This window comes from Chelonia mydas, chromosome 4 (genome assembly GCF_015237465.2).
Source record: "Chelonia mydas isolate rCheMyd1 chromosome 4, rCheMyd1.pri.v2, whole genome shotgun sequence".
In the NCBI taxonomy this organism is placed as follows: domain Eukaryota; kingdom Metazoa; phylum Chordata; order Testudines; family Cheloniidae; genus Chelonia; species Chelonia mydas.
Window position 1 is genome coordinate 47,932,074 of NC_057852.1, and position 11,086 is coordinate 47,943,159.

Here is an 11,086-nt window from a genome sequence, read left to right on the forward strand (position 1 = left end):
GTGAGGATAGTTGAAAATTGTTCTAATTTCATCTGGATGAAATGATTAACTATTGACTCTGCAGTAGCCGACGGTAATTTTTATGAAACTTACTTTGCGTGATCTTTATTCTTCAATGAAGATTGCTATGAAAATTTTTGACTGAGTTTGGCTTTCTTGAATTGTCAGTGTCTATAGAATGGAGAGTGAAATTCACAGTATGTCAAAATGACACTAACATAAGTATTGTATACATTACTTACGTTGCTCTTTGACAAAAAGCTTTCTCCAAGTGTTTAATTATATTGATTGGTGTATAACTGTAGTTAGATTTAGGTTTAATTATTAATGACAAAACAAATCAATAATGAATTATATTTCACATCTCCCATATGTATGGTGGGTGCTCCACAAAATACAAAAAGATGCCAGGTCAAATCCTCTGCTGTACTGTCTTTTCCAATTGTCTGATTCTGGGGTTGCCCAGCTATTGGGCCAGGGCCCAGAATAAAGGAGAGTAGTCTGTATGCTTCTCTTTTTATGCTGGTTGCCCATAGTCCCCAGGAGTAGTTCAGGAAATGGGATTGCCAAGGTGTGGTGCTCTAACTATATTCCCATTCCATAATGGTAGCTTGCAATACCTGAAGTTTCCCTGCACAAGGAATGCCTCAGACTGAGGCTTGGTAGGACAGCCTTAATGCAGGTTAGGATCCAGCCCACTGTTTCTACCTGAGAATGTGTACACTTAGGCTCAAATCCTGCAAAACCTTATGCACATCCTTAACTTTAAGCACTGTGAACAGTCTCACTGAAGTTAAGCATGTACATGCCTTTGTTTAAGACCACAGTCCTGCTGAATCCACAGGGTCTGTCCATCCAATTACAGAATAAGGGGCTTAAGTTTTAGATGGTGTATGCCAAGTGAGGGTGACAAAGAGCTGGTGAAGGGGTGAGTTAAGGGAGACTGATGGATATAGCAATATGAGTATACAGTTTAGGTTCTTGCACATCTTGGTGGCTTATTTAAGAAAATATTTTCAAATACAAAGTGAGGTGGATGGAGGATATTATTGATTCATGTATTTTGTGCATCCCGCAAGAGGTGAGTTTTCAGGAGTGATTTAGAAAAGATGAAAATTGCTTAATGGATAATGCTGAGAGTGTATGTTAAGATCAGTGTTAGCACTAAGTTTAAAGCCAACCATAGGCACTTCTAACTTACATCCCAGTTTTAAACTCAAATATTGATTATTTGAGGGAGGGGGGAAAATGTGAGTTTTGCCACATATTATAGAGTTTCCACTTTCCCTTTGACATGAGTAATTGCCAGCATGTATTGTCACATTATTGATTTCTTCAAATACTTCCCATATTCAAGGAAGGAAAGAATAAAGACTTTGTGTAATTTGAATGAGAGACATGTAGCACCATTTTCTTACTGAAGTTAAATGAAAGTCTGAGTCAGAAGGAGTGTAAGTAAAGGTCACTTACAGTCCCTTATAAGTTCCACTTTGATCCATCTCTCTCACTCAATCACTTCAGTGTTCTTGGAAGGTTAACTCTTTAGTTCTGGAAAATGCATGCAACCAGGCCATGAATACGTTGGAAATTGCTAGTGCTAAAGGATTATTAGTTAAGTCCTTTGCTCTTCCCACCTCTACCTGCAGAACAGAGCATGGGGAAGATCACCCCTATAAATTACTTTAGAAATGCCCTGATAACTGGTGGAGTTCTCTAGTCTTGTCCTTACCCTCTGTTAGACTTAGTTAACTGGCTTCTGCCAGACAGAGCTGCCACTAGGCTTCCCTGCTCAAGGGCTCAGTTATGCTCTCATTCAAGTTTATGGCAAATCTCTCACTTACTTCAATGGTGTGGGACCAGGCATAAAGAAAGGGGATTGAATAAGTGCAAGGAATAAGGCTTTTTGCTGTTTTACACTCTTGCCACTAGGAGCTGCTTTCACTGCTGATGAACAGCATAGCAGATGCCTTTTCCTCCCCTTTTTCCTTTGTAGTTGCTGCCTCACTCAGAGCAGCTGATTGAGGAGGCAGGGAAGAAGCAGAAATAGTGGCCTAGGAGAGGAGGTAGGATGCTGCTGATAAGGTGCCTGGGAGGAAGGGAGGCTCTGCCCAAGAGCCCTGCTAAACACTCTTTGGGACCTGCAGTAAGACCAGGAACAAATCCCAGAGTGTTAGCAGGGAAGAAATGACTTACAGGAAGTGGAAGGTAACTGAACTGGACAATATCAAAATATAGAAAAGCCTGCTTATAAGGTATTGGCAGCAGTGCCGCAGATTACCATGCACAAACAACATGTGAGTGCTAGAGCTGGTCAGAAAAATCTGACAGAACATTTTATCATCAGAGAACACTGATTTGTCAAAACCTAATTTTTTCACAAAGGTGGTTTGATTTCAGTAAAGGTGTAATGGAACTCAGTCCAGGTTCTGACATAAACCTATCTGGTTTCCTGTTAACTCACTGGCCTGGCTTGTTGTCAGCCCAACCTGTTAAGCTGAAAGAAAGCCAAAAGCTTGGAAGGTCTGAGGCACCTGGCTCCTCTTCAGCCTGCCATGAATGATGACAGGGAGCTGAGAGCCTGCCAGTCCAGGGAGCACTGCCATGCAAGCTCGCTGTGCCTTGGCTGCCAGGGTTTACAGGGCCCATAGATCCAGGGCTCCCTGCTAGGGAAACTGCCTCAGAACCAGGGCTCCACTCTCTTCCATGAAGACCCTCGAAATTTTTGGTTTTCATTCCACATTTGACTCATCCCAAATCTCAGAATATTGAAATCCTCCACAAAGTAGAATCACCTTTCTCCACCCAACTCGAAGAACTTCTTTCAGCTAATATGGTACCTGCTGTTTAATCACAGCATATAAGGAAGTACTATAGCTTAATAGTTTAGTAATTCTCTTAGTTCAAGTCTTGCTGACAAGAGTTGTCCCACTGACACACATGAATGTCTATTTGTGCAAGTAAAGAAGTACTTACTTACATCAGTGAGTGGGAGCTGGTGCCCCAGTGTGTCAGTACCCCCTTTTGGTCAGGCATGGTGCTGTGCAGAGTCTGCTCAGATCAGTGGGGCAGTCAGTCCACCTTTGTTGTCTGAGTCTTTATAGTCCTATTCCGGAAGCAAGAGTGTTAATGTCTGTCCCACTGGGGTGTGCGGACTTCTCCTTATGTTTGGCATGGTTTATCTGGAACTTGCCCTCAGGGGCCTGAAACCCCTTTTTCTTTTAAATCCCCATTAAGCAGTAGGTAAGAGAACCAAAGCCCACCCACTCCACTGAGTTGAAGCTCAGGACCCTTTACCTAGGCAGGCAGAATCAGTTCAACACGATTCTCCTGCTCTTCCCTGAGCTCCTTCCTACCTCCCATGGTTCTGCAGGCTTCTGCAGCCTCTGCCTGTCATTATCTCTTCTTTGGTTATCATCACTCTAGGCTGCTTCTTGCAGACAGACCCTTCATTCTATGGCAGCCACCCTGCCCTTCTGCTTCCCAGCTCTTTTATTCTCCCAGCTGCTGTGCGGCTGCCAATCAGTGCTAGCCAACAGTTTCTGCATTAAACCCTTGGTTGCTGCACCAGCAAGGGGTATATACAACCCATGACAGTGAAGTTTGCAGAACTTGGCACAGATACTACCATAGCAACTACAAATAAAAACAGAATTGTTATTGATATGCTTAGCTATGTGGATAAATATTCTTTATTTGACTTTAACCGTTGCTGTATCATAAGATGATTATAATTGTTTTGGAGCTATTAAATTTATCTGCTTAAAACTGCATTTTAGGATTTACTGAAACTCATTCTAAATTACTTTCCTAGATCAAACACACTGAGTCCCTAACAAAATTTAGATTAAGCAAGTCACAATGAAAAGCCCAATTAGTGTTTGGGTTTTTTTTTCACTTTCACTGTAGAACATGAGTAGAGATATCATCAAAAACATTCAGTGGTCACAACTGGGCAAGTTTGTGGGCAGTAGCTTTCATCTCACAGATCTCCTCAATGTATTACTTACAAAAGTAATTGTTTTTGTTAGTTTGTGTGTGGGCAGATATGGAAAAATAATAGAAGCAGTTTAAAATACTGTACAATTACTTTTTAAAATTGGATACCTTTACCTAAATATTCCTCTTATTATATGATTATTCACTGTCTAGGCACTGTGTGGGCCTAGGCATTTGTGTGGGCCAAATTCTGTTGGCTTGTATAGAATTTCAGTGGAGTTATTTCAGATTTTCATAAGTGTAACTCAGTAAAATTTGGACCCCTGTATCAATAGTTTTGTATATATAGTGGTCCTCAAAAGATAGGATAGATGATTTCACACATTGGACTTGATAAAATAAAAGTAAAAGAAATAGATCTTAATCCTGCAAATACTTAACATATATGCATTTTGTTACTCATATGAATAGGCCTATCAACTTTAATGGGGTTACTCATGCGAATAAGGTTATGTAAATGTGTAAAGGCCCCCATCCTGCAAGTTAATAAACATAAATGGACCATTGTTGACTTTCGTGGAGTATCATCCAGACCTAGAGATCTACCTGTGTGTATGAGCTTCCAGGATCAATGCCTAAGGGCTAGATCCACAAAGGGATTTTGGTGCCTAACTGCCTCTTTAGGTGCCAAAGTCTAAAATTTAGATTATCCAAACTGTTGCCTAGCTGCTGTCTAACTCTTTAGTTACCTGAAGTCCTCTAGGTGCCTAAGCTGCTGCTGCTGGTGGTGTGCATGCACAAAGTTGCTTAAATCTTGACGCTGCCAAGCTGCTCAGAGCTAAAATCCCAGTGGGATTCTCAAATTAGGCATTCCCCTGCCTATCTCACCTATAGGACACAATCTGATAGACATTCTCAGAGCCCTATAGTATTATAAAATACTTAAATATTCAATGGAATATAAGACTGGAATCTTGGTCTCTCAGGTGAGTGCCCTAACTACTGGGCTATAGTCATGCTCTCTCTGTGACCTAATGAAAATGTATTTATATAAAGTAGAATAGCTCCAACAGGACAGATTGAGACATTCCCCCCAGCATACCCCATAACTCAGTAGTTGGGGGCACTCAGCTAGGAGGTGCGAGAACTGGGTTCAGGACCCTGCTCTGAATTAGACAGAGTCTGGACTTGAATATGGGTCTCCTACATCATGGATAAGTGCTCTAAACCACTGGGCTATTGGCGGTGGGAATATGACACAACCCTCACTTCTACTCCTCCACCTCGCATAGAAACATCACTCCAGGAGAAGGCTCACAGAGAAACAGGTGCCTGCCTCCAACCCAGAGCTGGTTTGTAAGTCCCTTTGAGACATGGGGAACTGAGCTCTCAGAGTAGAAGGTGGCCTTTATTTAGACTACTTCATCTTTATTTTTTTTTTTGTATGCCAGCAGTTGCTATGCTCTACTACATACTGTATAGATATATTTAGAGAATGCATAAGAAATAACATTGGAGGGTTGAATTATATGACTTCATGAAATGCAATGGTTTGCAGTTTGAATTTGATCAAGTAAGTTTAACTTTTGTAACATAATATTAATTTTTTTACCTCCATTATAGTAATCTTGCAAAATAAACCCTTCCTAAAGGAAAGCATATGAAATCTGAACAGATAAATGAGGTAGGGTTTCTTTCTGTCATGACAGAGAGCAAACTTATGCAAACGTTATTTAATTTCAAACAATTCAGTTAGGCCCCAAGCCTTCAATGAGCTCTATGCATATGCCCTAGAGCTCACTGCAGGATCGGGGCTTTAATCATTTAGTACTTGATGCTGCGGTCCTTAGTCTAGAAATCCTGGTTACTAACAAAGTCTTAGAACTCAGTTTTCTCCTCAGATCTGTTTCATGAATCTCTGATTGATGGAATGAGCAAAGCACTGCAGAGGCTACCATAAAAGCCAGCTCTCTGTACTATAGACCCACTTCTGCTCTCTAATGTACCACAAGTATAATGCTCTTATAAATGGAGGTAGCTTAGGTAAAGTCACTGTTGTCTCCCAAAAACTTAATTAGGACACTACCTAAAAGCATTCCCTCCTAGCCAGTTTTCTAAAGGTTCTCAAAATATTTTTTCACAAAGACCCTGAATTAAGGATGCACAATAATGTGAAAGTAAGAACCTTCATCCATGCACAACAGTTATTTGCACATTTGTATATGAAATTAGAAAATTGGATTCATATTTCATATGTATTTCATGTACTTACCATAACAAGCAATGCACATCACCCTCTGCATATGTAATCAATAGGAGCTATTAAAATGGATGTGATATGCATACCTTTCAGCCAACTATGATCTAAATGGAGGGCTCACTTCTGTTTTTCGTACACCATGGTAAATCAGGAGTAACTCCATTTAAATGGCTGGAGTGACACTGGTGTAAAACTGGTGTGAGAGCAGATTTAGGCTGTCAGTATCCAACAATCAAGGCATTTTCTGAATATTAATGATACTTTCTGAGTGTTCTCTTTTTTTGAGTCCATAAATGAATATATTACCCTTTCCCATGTATAGTGCATGTAGGGATGAGGGTTTGGTCCCCCCCAAATGCACATATAGAGGTTAGGCTCCTAATTCCCATTGAAAGCCTGCGAGAGGTTAGGCAGCTAACTTCTACTGTCTCTTTATAAATCTCCCTCAGTCTTTTGGGAGATTTAATATAGGTAATTTTAGGTACTAAGATACTACTTTGGTATATGCAACATAGGAACATAGATTGATTTATGTATAATTCAATACTACATTTATTAATACGAATATCTTTGTTGTGTTGATCTACTTCAGATTACATGTACATTGCTTACTCTTAAAAGTGTACAGATTATGAAAATAAGATCACCCCAGTATTAGCAGTGCTTCTTGTAGGAATTTTGATAAATTAGCAGGTTTTTAGGGTGATTGCTCTTTGAGAGAACACAGCAGAATAAAAGGTGTTTATACACAATGTGAGAGAGGGCTACAGCATTTTGTGATGTATGGCATGCTTCTCAGTGAAGTGAAAAGCATGTCACACTCTGTTTTTTTGACTGAGAGACCTAGGCTAAGGCATGTCACAACTGAACAGCTAGCCTGTGATATGTCTTTCACTTCACTGAAAGGCAGGCCACAGGCCATGAAATGCTGCAACCCTAACTGCAAAATGCTGCAATAATTTCAGGCCCAGTATATAGAGTTGTATCACTGAGCTATATGTAATTTGTGAGTGCAGCAGTCCAGAACAGGTTATGAATGAAGAAAAATATATTTCCTGAAGAGTTTGTCTAACATATACATCTCCATTTCAGATGACTTTTTAAAAATGTCCTACATTCTGCTCTTCTCAAATAAGGTTAGCTTCTAATATGCTAGAAAGAAATGGCTAGGGATCTATGTGAACTGGACAATCAGATGCATAGGGAAGAGTTAAAAACAAACAAAAACATAAATCCTAAATGTGTCATAAAAGCCTTTTCACATTTGCAAATGCCTAAGTGACTTTGGAGCATGGGTCCATATGGATTTCAGTGGGATGCATGTTCCAAAATCCCTCAGGTGCTTTTGAAAAATCTTCCCCAAGGACAGTATTAGCTGCAGCTATGGATATGGACATTTACCAACACCCAGATCTGCATATATACCGCTCTTTTGATATACATAGAGCAGTAATCAGTACAAATTGTACTGCCTTATAATGTGTTGCACAGGTTTTTCTAGTTATTTACTTTTTTCTTAGATTTCTTAGAACTTCGTATGTGTTTTGCCTGGCTGATATGGTGGGTGAGATAATATCTTTTGATGGCCAACTTCTGTTGGTGAAAGAGACAAGCTTTCGAGCTTACACAGAGCTCTTCTTCAGGGATGGTGGAAGAAAGTGTCAATTCTACTGTGCTGCAGGATCTCAAGTGCATAATGTGCTCACATGCTACCCTATTAGATGGGCAGCTCTAGAGACAGTGAACTGACTGATGTAAAATAACACTGGAAGGGTGTGAGCCTGAACAGATGTGTGGTTAATAGGGAGCTCCATAGGGACAGCTCTTTGGCAAGTCTTTCCCCTTCATTTGTTTAGTTGTCCAAAATGGTTTGTGAATCTGTTTAAATGGGCAAAAATATATTCACTACAATTGGATTTGACATAGCAGTTCCAGCAATGGGACAATGGGACAATGGCTAAATGCCAACAATAGACCTTCCATGTCAAGAGTTTCAAAAGTGTCCAGTTTAAGGGCCTGATGTTTCAGAATGTGCAGTCGCAAATTGGGCACCTAAAAGATGAAGCACTTAAAATCACTAGTCATGTCTGAAAATATTGGCCCCATTTTTAAGAATAAGTTTAGTGTCTCCTATAAGGGTCCTATACGATTTGGTTTTTGTCAAAGTTAGAATGCCTCACTCCCTATATACCTATATGATAGCTGGTTTCAGAGGAACAGCCGTGTTAGTCTGTATTTGCAAAAAGAAAAGGAGGACTTGTGGCACCTTAGAGACTAACCAATTTATTTGAGCGTAAGTTTTCGTGAGCTACAGCTCACTTCATCGGATGCATACTGTGGAAAATACAGAACATGTTTTTATACACAGAGACCATGAAAAAATGGGTTTTTAACACTACAAAAGGTTTTCTCTCCCCCCACCCCACTCTCCTGCTGGTAATAGCTTATCTAAAGTGATCACTCTCCTTACAATGTGTATGATAATCAAGTTGGGCCATTTCCAGCACAAATCCAGGTTTTCTCCCCCCCCCCCCCCCCCGCCCACAAACCCACTCTCCTGTTGGTAATAGCTTATCTAAAGTGATCACTCTCCTTACAATATGTATGATAATCAAGGTGGGCCATTTCCAGCACAAATCCAGGGTTTAACAAGAACATCTGAGGAACTGGGGGGGCGTGTAGGTAGGAAAAAACAAGGGGAAATAGGTTACCTTGCATAATGACTTAGCCACTCCCATTCTCTATTCAAGCCTAAGTTAATTGTATCCAATTTGCAAATGAATTCCAATTCAACAGTCTCTCGCTGGAGTCTGGTTTTGAAGTTTTTCTGTTGTAATATCTCAACTTTCATGTCTGTAATCGCATGACCAGAGAGATTGAAGTGTTCTCCGACTGGTTTATGAATGTTATAATTCTTGACATCTGATTTCTGTCCATTTATTCTTTTACGTAGAGACTGTCCAGTTTGAGCAATGTACATGGCAGAGGGGCATTGCTGGCACATGATGGCATATATCACATTGGTAGATGTGCAGGTGAACGAGCCTCTGATAGTGTGGCTGATGTTATTAGGCCCTGTGATGGTGTCCCCTGAATATATATGTGGGCACAGTTGGCAACGGGCTTTGTTGCAAGGATAGGTTCCTGGGTTAGTGGTTCTATTGTGTGGTATGTGGTTGCTGGTGAGTATTCACTTCAGGTTGGGGGGCTGTCTGTAGGCAAGGACTGGCCTGTCTCTCAAGATTTGTGAGAGTGTTGGGTCATCCTTCAGGATAGGTTGTAGATCTACTACCAGCAGGAGAGTGGGGTGGGGGCAAAGAAAACCTTTTGTAGTGGTAAACACCCATTTTTTCATGGTTTGTATGTATAAGAACATCTTCTGTATTTTCCACAGTATGCATCCGATGAAGTGAGCTGTAGCTCATGAAAGCTTATGCTCAAATAAATTGGTTAGTCTCTAAGGTGCCATAAGTACTCCTTTTCTAAATGATAGCTGAAATCAGATAGGGTGCTTCTGCTACCACCCAGTAGAGCTGAGCTGCAAGGGTGCTGCAGGATTGGCCCTTTTAGTCTGACAAGCGTATATTTCTTGACCCCAGAGCTTTGTGTAAAGTCATGCTACTGTGTGAGGAGGTGGCATGGTGGAGTTCAATTTACTTCACTGAGAGCCATCTCTTTTTTAATGTTTTACATAAATCCTAAGTATTAGTGAGAAGTGCTATTTTATATTAATATACTTAAATTCAAGTTTGTGAACTATAGGATGATTATGTGCAGAGAGAAGAAGAGAAATCCCCCTTCTCCCAGGCAAATATTGTAGAGATAATCTTCCCTAGTTAACAAGTATCATAACAACACGGAAGAACATCAGGTAATGTATTTTTTATTTTTTGACCTTTGTTATGTTTTTTGAGTAATTAGCTAAGCATACCATTTGGTACCTAAAAGTCAAAATGAGGTACAGTGCTGCTAAAAATGCATTATACAAACCTGTGTATGAGCCTATGTATGAGTTAAAACTTGATTGTGGATGGTGTTAGAATGGAGCAGATGTGCTCGATCTACAAAAAACAAAGAGCAGGATCTGGTAAAAGTTCCCCTGCTCTGATTGTGTACTAAGACTGGCTGATATTTTGAGGTTCTGCTAGTATTCCAAGGGCAGAACTATTTTCTTTTTAGAACTTTCTGCCTTCCTATCGTGCATATTGTACAAGGGGAAAGAAATAAAAATGATGGGTTAATTCATACTAATTTCTACTGAGGATCTTAAAAATGATATTTTTCAAGACCCAGGACAGGAAAAAATCACTACTCACACATATTTTAATATAATTTATCTGAAGAATATTTTTAATGCTTTTAAAGGATAATTTGCCTGTCAATTCTGCTACACACTAGCATGCTAATTAGTGGCTGTAAAGAAAATATTGAAGTGTAGAAGCAGCAGGGGCTTTAAAGAGAGGTAGGCAAACTCCAAAGTATCTGAAAAATAGTAATACTTGTTCAGCAACCACACAGAGCACAGCTGCTTTTCTGTGTCTCTAACGGACTTACGGAAATGTCCCTATACTATGAAATTGGATGCAAGCAATGAAGAAGACCATGGCATGGTCCTCTAATCAACAGCATACTCTGGGAAAGTGAAATCTTTGAATTAGTGGTGTCACTCTGTCTCGAGTGGTTCACAACCAAAAGTGCCTACATCAGGGCAGACTGTCAAAACAGGGCAGACACTCCAAACTGGTAGTGTGTTCTGTAATTAGATTTTACAAAGTCAGTGACAAATGTGAACTCCTGACTCACTATAACAGTCTTGCCATAGAGTCACAGACAATCCCCTTAGACTATCCAGACTATCTTGCCACCTAGACAAGCTGGACTTAATGATAA